Here is a 17,598-nt window from a genome sequence, read left to right on the forward strand (position 1 = left end):
GCTAAGTCATTTCTACTCTCAAATCTCCAAGGTCAGTTCTCTTACAATGCCCAGGCAAGGGGGTAAGCCAATTTTGCACGGCCCTTTAGTATCACCAAGTCTCTGGGCAAGCAGCCAACACAAGGTATGTCTGCCTGTCCTTTTTTAGATATAGATGCCTCTTAATGCTAGTCCACTGACTCAAAAATGGCCTCTTGTACAGGTCAGAACTTCATCATAGTCCAAGGTGGCATTAACAGATACTTACATCAGGCTGTTTCTCACTACCCTTGAGTCTATAATTCTGCCTCTTTTCATGTGTACTTATCCTTCTGCCTTTCTGTTCCTGTATTTTTCTACTTACTTGCTCCTCTTAGTGCTACTTGGGGGTCTTTACATGTCTGGGATATCTCAGGAGTAGTCTCAGGAGTGTTATGCCCTGCTCGTGCATTTGGGCACAAGGGAGGGGTCATATCTAAATACAGCCTGTCCACCCAGCCCCATGAAGCTTCAGACTGGTGGTCCTCTCAGGCTAGGTCTCTGCCTATGCAGTATGGGACTGCTCACTCTGACCAAAGGCCCATGGCCCAAGTTGATGTAGTCTCAGGCTCTCTTTCCTTAGGTTGCATGGTTCCCAGTGGGTTATTCCTGTCTTGGGCTCACACCCTACACTGGGAACTAGTCCAGGTCTACACAGAGATGAGCTAGTGGTCCTCTCAGTCTAACTGCCTGTCTAAGCCTACTGGAACTGGAGTGGTGGTTGGGTGGTTCTCGCAGGTTTTTTTTTTTTAATTTTTTATTTTATTTATTTATTTATTTTTATCTCAGGGCACGTTTGACTATTAATCAATTAGATCTCCACAGCTCAGAACACTAAGCATAGGCATAACCTCTTTGCTCACTGTCACCTATTGATGTACTTTTTGACACATCCCATCTAGGGGTACAATTGATATGTTATTTAATAAATCTTTTCTTGTGTGTTCTTACAAATCTGTGTTTCTTTAATAAGAGTAATATTTATCAAGTATACAGCTCTGCTAATACTCCTAAATATGTGACACCCGTGACCTGATCTGGTCATATATGAGCACAACATGACCCTGCTATGGACTTTTAGCATGAGAACACAGGCTGATGGTCTTGTCAATGGCTGTGACCTTTGGTGAAAATTTTACTTATTGAGATACATCTATAAATTAGTGCGCAGTTGTTAGGTGAAGATCAGTTGATATTGGGTCTCATATTATATCACTTTCCAAAGCTTGGTATGTATAATGTAATAGAGTGTTTCTAGGTGCTGGAGGATATCTCAGTTGGTAAACTGCTTCCTTTGAATTCAGGAGGAACAGTGTATGATCCCTAGAACATATGAAGGCTAGGGGGTTTATGGAGTCTTTTATTCCTCATGGTGATCAGGTATAGATAGGTAGAGCCTTGAAGCTCTTTGGCCAGTGAGACTAGTCAAATAGCAAGGAGAGAACAAAATTGAGACTACTAAGAAACAATGTTTGAAGTTTAACAATTGCCCTTCTCGCATATAAGCACATAAATATGTTCATATACATGCACACACACACACACACACACACACACACACACACACCGTATCTCCCCCAAATTAGTGTCCTTATATTTATTGTTAAAAGATATAAAAGCATGTGATATCATATTATATCACTTGTATCTCATATTATATCACTTTCCAAAGCTTAGTATGTATAATGTAACAGAGTGTCTCTTTGTGCTGGAAGATATCTCAGTTGGTCAATAATCTCTTGACTATTCTATCTTAGTATATTATGGGGACATACAAGCAGAATGCAAATTAAAAAAAAAACGAGGTACAGTGTTTTGGATAGATGTACTTCTCATGTGAGTTAAGAATGCGTGAATGAATGGGTGAGTTATAATAAAGCACATATGATGGTTAACTTTAACTAAGAACTTCAAATAACATAGAATCACCTAAGAAGAGAGTCTTAATTAGAGACTGTCAATATTGGGTTGGCCTGAATACATGTTTGTAGGGATCATTATATGTTAACTGAGGTGGAAAGACCCAGGCCACTGTGATGGGATCATTCTCTAAACATGGTTTCTTGCTTTAATTAGTCTTCCATTGCTGTGATAAATACCATAAGGAAAGGGTTCCTTTCAGCTTACAGTTATAGTTCTTCATGAAGAATAGTCAGAGCAGGAACTCAAGCCATGCAGCTAGACGTAGGAAATGAAGAGAGGCAATGAAGGAGTACTGTTTACTGGCATGCCTTCAGGGCTTGATCAACCTGCTTTTTAGTGCCACATAAGACACTATTCTTACAGTGAACTGGAGTTTTTCATATCAAAAAATAATACAGAAAATGTGCTACAGAACTCTTTACACTCCAGTCTGTGGTGGCATTTTCTCCATTGTGGTTCCTGTTTTTAAAAATAACCCTACCTTGTGTCAATTGGCATAAAATAAAGTAAGAATACTTTATGAACTTTTTGAGTGGAAAGATCAAGCAGAATATAAGCAAACCAGTGAGGAGAAAAATGTACATTTTTCTTTGTGTCCTTGGCTATGGATATGAGGTTACTAGCTCCCTCAAGGTCCAACAACTGATTTCTCTGCAATGATGGACCATGACCTAGAATTGTATGCTAAAATGAGCCCTTTGTTACTTATGTTACTTCCTTGTCAGGATATTTTTTGACAACAACAGAAGTAAAACTGCAATACAAGTCTATTAAGTATCAGAATACTGAGCTGTAGAAACTTTTGGGCCTGTAAAGGAAGAAAAGGAAGCAATATGAGAAGAGGGGTTATGTATGAGCTACTGACTTCTTCAGGGTGATATTTAGAATCAATTAGGGTGTCTCTTTAATTTTTTCAGCCATCTATGAGCAATCCTGTTAAGTATACAGACACAGAGGGAACACAGTCAGGTTCTTCTATGTTGACTCTGATGGCAGCAGCCCACTAGAACCACTTCAGGTGTACTGCAATGTTACTGGTAAGAGCTATGTTTACTAAGCATTTTTTTAACCTGGGTAACTGGTGATATGAGATAAAAGGGATTTTTGAAAAGGTGTACTGAGTGTATAAGAACCAAAAGGACTAGCTTCATGAGGGGAGTGCTATCTTGAAAAATAATAGGAATTATCTTAGTTCAAGACAAAAAAAAATAGGGGGATCTTGGTAGCCATGACAGTATTCCCTGAAAGAGGAAGGAATTACCAAATGTTTTCTATAAGGCTTAGAAAAGAGAGCTTTTCTATTAATGCCCAACAACAGAATGAAATTGAGATGGAAAAATATAAGCACAAAAACCAGTCATGAAAGTAAATGAGAAGACCTGATTGACAAAGTAAAACTCCATTCATAAATAGTGCTATCGAGTGTGTATATGGTGGAATCCCACCATCTTGTGCTTTAGTAGTTCATCAGTGAAATGAGAATGAGATTACACACCAAGGAGCTCTGAGGATGACAGATAATCCGGTATTTTGAACCAGCTAGTGAGGACATAAAAACACCTTTTACCTCAAAATCATAAGATATAATTCATTCTAGTAGACAGCTATGGCTGAAAACACAGATTTAGGTTACCACAAATTCCTCATTCCATTCTGCTAATGGTTTTATGAAGATCTTATTGTGGCAGTTATAAGTCAACATACTAATCAAACAACAGTAAGCACTACCATCTCTGCTCCGAGTCTCACATGCTGTCTGTTGATTTTCTTAGTCTTTGGACTCAGAAACTTAGAGGCATTTTTTATATATTTCAAGAGAACTTACCAGATAGCCATCATCACTATCATCATTGAGAATATGTTTCTTCTATGGAATATCCTGAGAGCTTGGAACTTCTTTATAAATAAACTACATTGGTTTATAAATGACATCTGAAGAGACTACAGGTTGGCCAGGTAAAGACATTTGGTACTAAGTCTTATGACCTGAGATTAATTCTTGGACTCAACATCCTGGAAAGAGAAATCTGACACCACCAAAATTCCCACATGCTATCCTTTGACTTATAAGATTCACATGGTGTACTTGTGCCCTCATTATGAGTAAAATAAATCTTTAAACTTGTCATATGATCATTATTGTATTGTACTATACGTTTCCTCACTACGAAACACTGATGTGTCTTTTTAAATATTTAGCTTTGCAAACAGTACTTACGTGATTGAATGTCACAAGGAAATTCCTATATACCTCTCTCTCTCTCTCTCTCTCTCTCTCTCTCTCTCTCTCTCTCTCACACACACACACACACACACACACACACACACACACACGGGGGGGTGGCATGCAGTTAGTTTCAAGATGTAGTCTTCAAAAGTACAAGATATACTAGAGCAGCAAAGTAAGGACTCTCATATCTCAGTATTTGTGATCTGTCCTTCTCTGTATTGAGACAATATACTTATAGAGCTCTTTCTAGCCAGTTAGTATCCAAGACACAATGGTTATGTAAAGAAATTACATCATGGATGTTTATATGACAGAAAACTCATGAACAGGACCACAAGATGTTGTAGACTCAATACGATGGAATCACTGCAAGAACTGATGACAATGCATGTACCTCCTTTCTGAATACAAAGTGCCAGATTCTGGCTGCGAAAAGTGCTTGTTATTTTAGATTCTGTAACACTTCTTACACTGAAGAGTGGCTATATCATATTTACTTTGTAGTTGCCTTAGAGCAGAAATTGTGTTGCTGTCTTAATTAGGGTCTTATTTCTATAAACAGACACTATGACCAATGCAACACTTAGTTGGGGCTGGCTTACAGGTTCAGAGATTCAATCCAGTATCATCTACGTGGGAACATGGTAGCATCCAGGCAGACCTGGTGCAGGAGGAACTGAGTTCTACATTTTCACTTGAAGGAAGCTGGGAACAGACTGAACATCCCCAGGAAGCTAGGAGAAGGGTTTCCAAGTCCACCCGTACAGTGACACACTTCCTCCAATAAGGCCACACCTTCTTAGAGTGTCATTTCCTGGGCCAAGCATATGAAAACCATCACAGTGGCTTAATGTGCTTGCTGTTACCTAGTTCTATACAAAAATCAACACTAGGACTGGGCTTCTCAATGTGTCTTGATTCTTTACTCACATGTGGGTTCTTAGTTAAAAATATATTATTCTAGGCTAACACCGATTTCTGATTTACTAAATTGAAATTGTCTTTGTGGTTTACAAAAATGATGTTCTTTGGCTACAATAGAAGGCAAAAGGGACAAATACTGCTGTGACTTGTATCCAGGAGTTGTGGGAAGGCTGGTAACTACTAGTGAATACATACATTTCAGAAAATTCAATTGTAGCTTACAAATATTATCTCTGTTAATTCTATCAGAAAAATCCTAAGTGAATAACTTTTTTAAACTTCTCTATGTTATACTGAAGAAAGAGTATATGAGAAATTCATGGCTTAAGGTGAACCTGACATCTCACAGGTTGTTCATTTGCTTTGTGGTTGACACAGATCACTGAAGTCTTAAGCTTCAGCCAGGCCACAGTTTCTATTGTGAATATTGACTTGAAGATATTCCATGGTGGATCTTTAGTACTGTTCTAAAACCCATCAAGTTTAGATGATCATAGATGGGAACTTTCATAATGAAGGACAAATTTGAGCCCCTATTTGGAAAATATCAAATCTTCTTTATTGTTAAATTTGAGTGATTTGTGATGCTGTGAAATATGTAGTAAAGTCATACAGAAAACATGAACACTAGGTATTATGCTGGGCTGTCTTTAATAATGCCAATAAGGCAATAAAGGACTTGAATTCTTAAGACTGATTTCCTCAGAGATTTTGTAGTCTCAGAAGACAGAGAACTACTTCCCAATGTTTTCTATCCCTTTCCTATCCACCATAGGGGCCAATTTCTCCATGGTTTAATGTTGGTCCTATAATTAGGTGGTCAGTCTTGTCTTTGAGACTTTTTGTCTATACCTCTGATCACTATCATGTTATTCAATATATGGTTTATTTTCCAATAATCACAAAGTGCCTCTTAGATAAAATTGTAACTCCCAAAACGGTATCTTAAGATTCCAAAGAAAAAAATATAGGGATCAAAGATAGTTAGTTTAAAGAGAAGTTTATTTCTGATCTATAAATGGGAAATTGATTATATACCAAGAATAAGTAGTCTTTTATTGAGTGCATTCATATGGGTTGGGCTACTCTCTAGACTAGTGATGATGAGGCAATGGGAATATAGAAACAGTTTTGACACTTGGTTCTGGAGATGACTCAGTCTGTTATATTCTCTGCTATATAAGCATAGAAACTGAGTGTGGATCCCTACTATTCACATAGTGAAAAAGTCCAAATTTGTAATCTCAGTTCTGGAGGATAGATAAAAGCAGATCTCTAAAGTTCATTGCCTCACCAAAATAACTGATCAATGAATTCAGTGAGAATATGTCTCATGAATCAAGATGCAATATGTATCGAGGAAAGAAATCTTATCTATCAGTTGCCACCACACATGCAAATACACATGTGCTCATGCTGCCATGTGTGTGTGTGTGTGTGTGTGTGTGTGTGTATGAGAGACAGAGAGACAGAGAGAAAGAGAGAAAAAGACACAGAGAGAGGCAGAGAGAAAAAGGGAGAGGGTCTTAATAAAGCCCCAACACTGTTTTCTATTGGCTAGTACTGAAATCTCTTCTATGACAAACTTACAAATTCCAGTTTTGTCCAAATTGAGGACCCTAAAAGAGTAGTGCAGTGCTTCGGGCTGCTGATGGTGAAGGAATTGTATTTTGCCTCTATCTCGTCATCACTGATAGATGCAAGTGCAAGGCGCTGGGTTCAGTTCCCAGCTCCGAGAAAGAGAGAGAGAGAGAGAGAGAGAGAGAGAGAGAGAGAGAGAGAGAGAGAGAGAGAGAGAGGAAAAAAAGGATGTAAAATATACTCAGTCTGGGTTTGGGGATTTAGCTCAGTGGTAGAGCACTTGCCTAGCAAGCGCAAGGCTCTGGGTTCGGTCCCCAGCTCCGAAAAAAAAGAAAAAAATATATACTCAGTCTGTTTAAGTTGACAATAGGTAGGAAAAAAAAACAGCGATTCACAGGAAACTGAACTGAGGTATATTGAAGAGGAGCTGTAGTTATGATTCACAGAAAATAATTATAGTTGGAAAATAATAAAAATTCAAAGGATGCAGTATGTATAAATAGTTTTCGAAGAGTCTTAGCTGATAGGAAAATTTTCAAATCTTCACATAGATGCCATTCAGACATGTTTAATGATGGCTAGAAGCTTGGAATTTACTTTGGCAAAGCTGGAAAAAGATGAGTAGCATTAGCCAAGTCCATATTTTCAAAGAATCATTCCTTTTCTGGGTGAAGTTGGACTCAAGTTGAAGAGTGCTGAGTATATTAACATTATTACCACAAAGACAAAAAGATGACTAATTTTGGAAAGATTGGAAACTGTACCATAGTTCTTCCTTTGTCTCTCTGTAGTCTGTGTTTGGGGCAGGGCAGGCACATTTTTATCACATCCATTTTTATTTGTGTATATATGAGCATCTGTGAAGGAGTAGAGGTCAGAGAACAACTTTCAGCAGTCGAATTACCCCTTTCACCATGGGCAACCCAGTAATTAAACTTGAAAACAAGTGCTTTTCCACTTTGTGCTATTTCAGTGGTTCCTCGCAGTGCTATTTAATAAGATTTTAAAGCAGGATTATTTGGGAGAAGTAAGATACTCAGAGAAAGAACAAAGTATATCCAGATATGAGTGTGGACTTCTCATGAACAGTAATTATTGAGTGCCTTACCATTGGCCTAATAGATTATTTTGGTGGCTCTCAGCGTACATCTGAAAGAACTGCTAAAAGAACCTATCTACTCTTCTCTCTTATCATAAATGAAATTTATTGTGGCTATAGATATCTCTTTGGGGAGATTATAATTAGAAGATCTAATATCAGGAGGTTTTTAAGTTACATAGTGTTCTGTTGAGACTTGGAAAACTGTAGCTTTTCAGCAGGAAGAGAAAAAGTCTTCAAACATTGTCCACTGTACTGGAGTTCTGGGTTCTCCAAACCTTATCCAGACTCCAAGGAGAGGGGTACTTTTGACATCTCATGTCTTTTACATTTATTTCCTGACTTTCTATCCTGCCTCATTTTCCTCACTGTATCTACCTCCCTGAAGTCAGGACCAGTGGGCTCTGGACTTAGTTCTTCCTCAGAGAAGTTTCAAACCTGATTTCCTGGTAGAGATTCACTCATGGGTGGTAGATATGCTGAGGCTCACTTGCAGTTTCATTCCTTGAAATAATACTAGTGGTGTTACTTCTTTATATAATTGCACCTCATTTTTCATTGTTTCTTTTCAATAAAGAAATTTCTCAGCTCCTGACTTCTCCACTTCCTTTCCCCCATCTCTCTCTAATTATCTCTTATACACTGGATGTGTGTGTGTGTGTGTATGTGTGTGTGTATGTGTGTGGTAAGTGTGTTAGTGTATTGCATGTATATTGTTCATGTGGCTGTGCATGCATATATGGGTAACCACATATGTATGCATAAACATACATAAGACAAATGTCAACATTAAGAGGACTCCTTGATTACTCCATCTTTGTTTATGAGACAGATGCCTAATTGAATCCAAAGCTAATCATGTCCCTTTCGTTGGTTGCCCACTGAACTCTAGGTTGGTCTGTCTCTGTCTCTAAGTACTGATTCTGGTGTCTAATACCCAGGTACTTGAGCCTGTGAAGCAAGCATTTTACTAAGTGAGTCATCTCTGTAGACTATTTTTTTTCCTTAGTCTGATTTCTCTTTAGTTGTTGAAACACAGATTTGGGAGGAAATAAATGGATGAAAGACAAATTTTGGCTCTCAGGTCCAGAGCGGTCAATCACCCATGCTGGTGGATCATGGTGTAGCAATGCAGACTGATGGTAGCACCCAAGAAAGTACCGCTATTTAATTTTCTCCTTCTCCATGTATATCCAATTCATGTCCTTAGTCAGTGAGACTATATCCCTTCATTCACTGCCAGTATCCCCTTCTTCATAAACTAAGGTCCTCAGAAATTGTTAAGATTAAAATAAAATTAAACTTCATAGTTGACTTCTACGATATAGACTTTTGTTGAGAGCATCTAATAATTGTACAAATTTCCCATGCAGTAGTTTTCCCATGCAGTAGTTTTGATTCCTTATTCACTGTTAGGAGACTGGCAAGTGAACTTGGTCTGTGTCTAATCTTGAAACCTCCTCTCAGCAGAATCATGATATCAGGCTGAATGAGTATGAATGGGTCCATTATCTGGTTGCATCAGTGTGCCAGGTCTCTGCACTCTGAGAATGATTTCTCCGGAGTCAAATACCTCAGGAGTTTCATGCAAACATCCATGTCTTCCTTTGTCTATCTACTACCTCCCTTCTCTGTCTATGGACAACAAATAAAATCATGACTAGCACTTTTACCTGATAATCCATCTCACTGACACCAATACTAGTTTCAATGATTTACATATAGCTATTAAGGTCCTTCCATTCAGTTCATGTTAATTGTGCATGCACCATGGTTCAACTTGCTGATATCTAAAGCAATGTAATCATCATATGTTGTTCTCTCAAAAATGTTTAACAAAGCCACTTAAAGAAGGGTTAATTTGGACTCACAGTTCAAGATTTCATCGTGGCAGAGGTATAAAATGACTACACATGCTGCCTCTGTAGTAAGGAAACAGAGACAGATGAATGCCAGTTTGCAGTTGACACTTTGCCTTTTTATGAAGTCTGAAGCAACAGCTTATAACATAGGCCAGCCACATAGAGGTCTTTCTATCTCAGTTAAAACAGTCCAGAAACCTCCTCCCTAACATATTCAGGCCTTGATCCTGAAAATATTAGCTATTGCAAACGAAAAGTGATCCAAAGTGTAATACTGAACTTTTCCTATTCTAGTTCAGATCCAGCTATTTTTCTGATAATATCTATTTATTATTATAAAAACTTGGAAACCAGGTATAAGGTTTAATCATCATTTTGATCTCTTTTCAATTAGCACAGTGAAGTAGTTCACGTGCATGGTTCACTGAACCTTCCTCTTGTGTAAAGCCCATGCCATAAAAATCCCCCTGATTATTTTTTCTACTCTCTATGTTTCTCTTCTGTGGGACTTGCCCCATGGCATCATATATTTTCTCATTTACTCCAGCCTATACTATACACCAAACAGGCTCAGAATCACATTTATAGCATCAGAGCCAATGACAAAGTTTAAAACTTCTTTGAGCATCACTTAGCTTTAATCCTTAGATTATAATCTACTAAGAGTTCACGAAGTCAGTCGGAGAAAACACTGTAATAAGAAAGTACTTGGCTTATTATTTTTGTTTAGTTCTGTGGTTAATTGTTATTTAATTTTTATTAGATATTTTATGTATTTCAGTTTCTAATGTTATTCCCTATTTCTCCTCTTCCATACTTCCTCCCCCTCCTCCTACTTCTATAAGGATGCTCCCACTCCTACCCACTCATGCCCACCTCAACATTCTAGAATTCCCCTATACTGGGGAAACAAACTTTTACAGGGCCAAGGGCCTCTCCTCATATTGATGCCAGACAATGCATCCTCTGATACATATATAACTGGAGCTATGAGTATCTCCATGTGTACTCATTGGTTGGAGGTTTAGATCCTGGGAGCTGTGGGGAAGTCTGGTTAGTTGACATTTTTGTTCCTCCTATGGGGTTGCAAAAGCCTTCAGGTCCTTCAGTCCTTTCTCTAACTCCACCATTGGAGTCACTGTCTGGTGAGCTTCTCAGGAGACATCCATATCAGCCTCCTGTCATCAGGCACTTATTGGCATCAACAATAGTGACTGGGTTTGGTGACTTCATATGGAATGGATCTCCAGGAGGAGCAGTTTCTGCATGACTTTATCTTCAGTCCCTGCTCTACTATTTGTCCCAGTACTTCCTCCCATGAGTATTTTGTTCTCTCTTCTAAGAAGGAATGAAGCATTCACATTTTCATTTTCCTTTCTCTTTAGCTTCATATGGTGTATAAATTGTTTCTTGGTGATTCTGAGCTTTGGGTTCATTATTTACTTATCAGTGAGTACATACCATGTGTGTTCTTTTGTGACTAGGTTACCTCACTCAGGAGGATATTTACTAGTTCAATCCATTTGCATAAGAAGTTCATGTAGGTTTTTAATAGCTGAGTAATACTCCATAGTGTAAAAGTACCATATTTTCTGTATCCATTTCTCTTTTGAAGGACATCTGGGTTTTTCCAGCTCATGCTACTATAAATAAGGCTGCTATGAACATAGTAGCATGTGTCCTTGATATTTTTTGGAGCATCTTTGGGTTATATGCCAAGGAGTAGTATAGCTGGGTCCTCAGATAGTACTATGTCCAGTTTTCTGAGGAGCTGCCAAAATGATTTCCAGAGTCGTTTATACAGCCTGCTATGTCACCAACAATGGAGGAGTTTTACTATTTCTCCACATCCTCACCAGCATGAGCTGTCAGCTGAGTTTTGACCTTAGCCATTCTAACTGGAGTGAGGTTGAATCTTTTTATTGTTTTGATTTGCATTTCCCTGATGACTAAGGTTGTTGAACATGTCTTTAGGTGTTCCTCAGCCATTTTTTATTTCTCAATTGAGAATTCTTTGTTTAGCTCTGTACTCTGTTTTTAATCATTTGGTTCTCTAGAGACTAACTTCTTGAGTTCTTTGTGTATATTAGATATTAGCACTCTATTGTATGTAGGATTGGTAAAGATCTTTTCCCAATCTGTTGCTTGCTGTTTTGTTCTACTGACAGTATCTTTTGTCTTACAGAAGCTTTGATAGTTTATGATGTCTTTGTGAATACTTTTATTTTAATGTTGACTTAGGAATCTTTACATGATTAATATTCAGTAGTAAGGCTTGCTTCATTCTTTTGATTTAATCTCTGTGAGAAATTAAAATGCTTTAATGACAAAAATTAAGGAGTGGCAACAGTCACGGCATGTATTTCAGTCTTAGCCAATCATCTCTGGAAACACTTTAACAAACATACCTAGAAGTATATTTTGCTAATCTCTTAAGTGCTTCTTATTTTTAGAAAAGTGGAAAAACAAAATACCAATAACACACTATGGCTGATCAGATCTACTATTGTCTTCAATGTATTATTATTTTTTTATACATACAAATTTTCTACTTTGACCTTATTTTGTGTATTTTTTCTCACTTATTGTAGCACAATAAATAGCACCTCTTTATGCATAATTTCTTGAATTTCTCACTTAGAATTATATAATAGAAATCTTGTTTAGATCCATTTAAATGTCACATGCATTATTCACTGTGACTTCAGTACACCTGACTATGAAAATTAAATGTACTTTATTCTTTCAGAAACTTACTGTTGGACATTTTCCTTTTCCTATTGTAGCATTATTTACAATAGGTTACTGTCACGATAATAAGCATACATCTTTTTAAAACCAAATGTCACTTTCTTACATTCTAATTGATTTCAGGGTCTATTTCTGAAATTAGCAAGATTCAGGGAGGGGTAATGATCTTTTTTTTTTTTTTTTGGTTCTTTTTTTCGGAGCTGGGGACCGAACCCAGGGCCTTGCGCTTCCTAGGTAAGCGCTCTACCACTGAGCTAAATCCCCAGCGGGTAATGTTCTTTAAACTCAGAGGTAAATGTCAGCTTTGGAGGTGGAGAGTGTTAGCTGTTACCTTAATAGAATCTAGTGTAATCTAAGAGTCAAGCCTGCAGACACAACAGTGAAGGATTCTTCCAAAGTCCATCCTCAGCTTGAGAAAGGGTCCTGAGCAAGAAATGACTGGGAGCATCAGAAGAATAACTAGGAGGCAGTGATGGATACGATCTGACAGTTGTGTAACCTGTTCAAGATAGCTTTCTCTTGCATATCAAAGCCCAGTATTTTATTTGAATAGCCCACATTTTTAGAAATTGTATAGCAACTTAATCATTTACCCAAGGTTCCCTTCTGATCATTTCACCAGTCAGCATTTTATGACTTTAGCCCCTTGACTCTCAGAAATATAAAATGAAATACAGAGCACCTGAACCAGTTTTATTATTATTATTATTATTATTATTATTATTATTATTATTATTATTATAGCAAGTCCTATGTGGTTTGCTTAGCTCAGTGCTTGTGGTTGACAAGCCTAGATGATAGATGACAAGGTCAGCTCAGTCAGTCAATGGGGTCTCAAGAGAGGGAGGGAGGACTGAAATAAAGAGAAACAATCAACAAAAGTACAACACGACTCCAGCCAGTACTGAGGCTGGAGAAGATTTATTACCATCTTTGGCTGCCAGCCTGTTAGATCAGTAGATCCATCTGGGGATACATTTTTAATTTTGAGCCATGTATTTTTGGTCACCAACATGTTGACGGTGTTACAGGCAAGTTTTATCACAATGGGCAGTAATAAAAGTATTGCCAGGACCAGAATGGCTAAAATGTTCAAGCTACATAAGCCATTCTTGAAGCTTTACCAAGATTGAAATACTGACTTTAAGCCATGAATCAGGATGAACAAGATGTAAGGAATGTCACACGTTTCTGGGCTGATGTTTACTTTGTGCTTTGTATTATTTAAATTTATAATTTCCTTATGCAAGATTAAAATATCCAGAAAGGTGTTAGAATTATGCCAAATTCCCTGCAAGTATTTTTTGAATTTTCCATTGGTATTTACCATGACACACAAAAATGACTTCTTATCCTTAAACTCTGAATCTCCTCAACAATAATTTGAATGGTATTTTAAAGAGTGTCAATTTGTTGCTCTAGATATCTATCTAAGTCTTCTTGAATACTCAGACCATTAGTAACAATTTTTTTTTGATAAATGATTAACAAAAGTGTCTATCTTAAAGTTTCATATCAAAGCAATTGCAGAAACAGTGGTGCTAGCTATTAATGTAATCAAAGCTGCTATATCACCAATAATTAATCTTAGTACCCTCTTGTTTCTACTTAAAGCCTGATTCTGTTCTTCCAGTGTTTGCAAGTCTTTTTCAAAACACCAAGATCCTATAATACTCAGAGGCAATAATACGAAAGATGGTTGGTAGACCACCACAGCAGTCATCCAGATTTCAATATATTAACACAATTTGAAAGTATAGAATTAATACAACTTACATTAAATACCATAGAAGAAACAAAAGTAATTTTAACATGACCAATTAATAAAAGATTCTAATTTTAACGAAAAACACAAATACTTCCATCATCGGTAATATTCTTTACAAGTAAAACAGAAATCTTATCACCAAGTGTATTGAAAGTCATGTTTTATTATAAGTTGGCTCCCTTGTATGGGGAAATTCAATCATGAGAATCTGTAGTCTGGTCGACACTGCTGAAGTTATGAGTGGTAAGTCAGAAATATAGGCCCAGTAAACTTTACTGTGTCCAGAAACCATCATGATCATTAGTAAGGGAATGGGCAGGAAGGTGGGATTGTGCCATTTGTTGTACCACCCTTTCTACCAATAACCATGTCCCATTTTCTTCCTATAAAAAACCACGAACATGCCTTCTTCTCCATATGAGTATAGGTTCAGGTACATGACATTCGCCTGCCATAGATTCTTCCATTTCACTGAAGCATATTTGGTAGAAATGTGAGGATGCCAAAGACACTCAGCATCTGAGTTTCCATTAGCATCCAAATTTTAAAAATTTATAATAAAAGGAGCATGATTTAAATAATTTTGTAATGTATGGGTGTATAATTCCTCCCCACACTTTTATTTTACGAAGATATTGTTTTAAATTTCCATGGACTCATTCCACAATATTTTGTCTCTGAAGAGTATAAGGAATCCCAGTAATATGGGCAATATTAAATTGCTAACAGAAAGTCTCACATGCTTGACTGCAATAACCAGTTCTATTGTTTTAATCTGAATTGAAAAACCCAACATAGAAAAACAAAAGAGGCAATGACTAATACTTTCAATGTCTTTCTTGTTAAAGCAGTTGCAAAAAGAAAGCCTTAGAAGGTATCAATAATCATATGTACATATTTTCCTTTTCCAAAATCATAAACATGAGTAACATCCATTTGCCATAATTTATTAGATATGAATCCTTATGGATTAACATCATTATGTTGTATAGGAAGAAATTGACATTCATGAAAAGTCTTTACAATTTGATGTGCACATTCTTTAGAAATACAACATTGTTATCTCAAGTTATTACTAATTTGAGGATGTAATGAATAACAATGTTTGGCTAATTGTTCCTGTATAAAGTCTATAATCTGCCTGGTATGCAATTCAGCTGAGGCATTGCCTTTACTCAGAGGTGCGGGCCATCAAATATGTGCTCTTAAATGTCCTATAAAGTAAGGACAGTGCATTCTTTAAACTAAGTTATATTTGTATAAATAATTTTAAAATTTGAAAATTAGCAGTATCTAAACAGAGAATAGTTTCAAGCTATCATATATCATGAGCTATATATTGGCTCTTAGAATACAATTTAAAAGTTTGATTTTTTTCATATCTCAAGGACAACAGCTACAGCACACAATTCATTTATCTGTGTTGAAGCAGGGGGAAATTCAATAAAAAAAACATTTGATCCAATTACATATACTGCTTTTCTAATTGATGTGCTGTGTGTAAATACAGTAAGCCAATTCTCTATGGGATGCATGTGTAAATTTTCAGGAAATACAAAAGTATTCATTGAGGTAAATTGTAATAACTTGTCTTTCAGATAGTGATTATCAATTTTGCCTGGAAAGTTTGCACATGCAATGGGCTAAATATTAGTATTCTGCAATAACCAATTTAATTGTTGTTTGGAATAAGGAATATACATTGCCTTTGAATACTTTCTGTAGCAACAAGTAATGCCCAATGTCCAAAATATTGAAAAGTATATGCCTTTGAATCTTTCATGGAGCCACAACTAATCCCCAAGATTTTAAAGCTTGTTGTACAAGAGCAAAGCTTGTAGTAAAAACTCCTTCCAAGGGAACAGCTGATAAAACATCATACATACAGTAAATAAAAGACACGGAAGGATACAAGTTACTAACTTCTTTTACTGAAGCAGCAACAAAATTTTGACATAATGTAGGACTGATGGGCATTTCCTAAGACAAAACATTCCAGTGATAACACTTCATGGGTTCTTTAAAATTACAGGCAGACACATTAAGTGCAAACCTCATACAACCAAAAGGAAGCAAAGGAATAGTATATTAGCAAACTTTTAAACCAATACTAACTGTATGTATATATATATATATATATATATATATATATATATATATATATATATATATATATATATATATATATTTGGAATGGTAACTGGGGCAGGTAAGCCAGACTGTAATGCTCTCATAAGTTCCATAGATTCATTTACCTTTTGTACATCTTGCAATGATATCTCCACTTGCCTGACTGATTATTTAATTTTAAATATAGGTGAGTTTTATCGGGAATTGGAAAGTTCAATAAGGTCAGCTTGCAATTACTCTTCCAGTAGCTGTTGAGTGGGCAGAATTTTTTCTGATATAAGAGAGCACTGATAAACCCATTCAGAAACATCACTTTTGCAAGTTATTTTATCTGTATAGAGTGCAGGCTTGTCAATGGTCTCCAGAAAAGTACTTCAGGCCATGTTTTTGTTCTCTGGGGGTAACTATAATGGGTTCAAATTGTCCTTGATTTTGTTTTTCTAATACTTGGTTTGACAAATAACCAAAATCAAACATATGTAACTTTGTTATTTGGACTACAAAAATATATAATGTATGTCATTGCATCACTTCTCCACAAATCAACAGGCAGGTTAACACAAAGTATGGGTGAAAATATCCTTGGTGGCCTTCCTCATCTTCCAACTGTAAGAGATCACTGCTTTGCTCAGGACTCTTGACTTTTCCCTATTCCTTGTAATTGAGTAATGGTAGTTGTTTAGGCCAAGATCCAAGCCAGAGGATAGAAGATATTACAAATACATCTGCTCCTGTATCTAGTAACACTGTAATTTTTTATTCATTTATTCTTTCTTTTTAAATTTTTTTATTAGATATATTCCTTTACTTAGATTTCAAACGTTATTCCCCTTCCCAGCTTCCTGTCCATAAGCCAAATTCTTTCTCCTCCCCTCTCCCATAAGAGGTATTCCCCCTATAGATCCCCCTGTTGCCCTCCCATATTCCCCTGCACTGGGGACCCAACCTTGGCAGGACTAAGGGCTTCCCCTTCCCCTGGTGCCCCAATAAGGTTATTGTTCAGTACATATGCATTTGGAGCCCTGGGTCAGTCCATGTACAGTCTTTCTGTAGTGGTTTAGTCCCTGAAAGTTCTGGTTTGTTGGCATTGTTGTTTTTATGGGGTTGAAAGCTCTTTCAACTCTTTCAATACTTGCTCTAATACCCCCCAAGTAAGTACTATTCTTAATTCAGTGGTTTGCTGCTAGCATTGACCACTATATTGGACATGTTCTTGATGTGTCTCTCAGGAGAGATCTATACCTGGTCACTTTGACCAGGCATTTTCTAGCTTCATCGATCTTAAGTAGTTTTGGTGGCTGTATATATGGGC

At 36.8% G+C, this 17,598-nt stretch overlaps 1 pseudogene; it reads right to left on the reverse strand.

Annotated features, from left to right (window-relative positions):
• Positions 1 to 809: 809 nt before the first annotated feature.
• On the reverse strand, positions 810 to 929 carry LOC120096416 (small nucleolar RNA SNORA17; annotated as a pseudogene).
• Positions 930 to 17,598: the final 16,669 nt, after the last annotated feature.

The sequence above is a fragment of the Rattus norvegicus genome, chromosome 13, assembly GCF_036323735.1.
Source record: "Rattus norvegicus strain BN/NHsdMcwi chromosome 13, GRCr8, whole genome shotgun sequence".
Classification (NCBI taxonomy): Eukaryota; Metazoa; Chordata; class Mammalia; order Rodentia; family Muridae; genus Rattus; species Rattus norvegicus.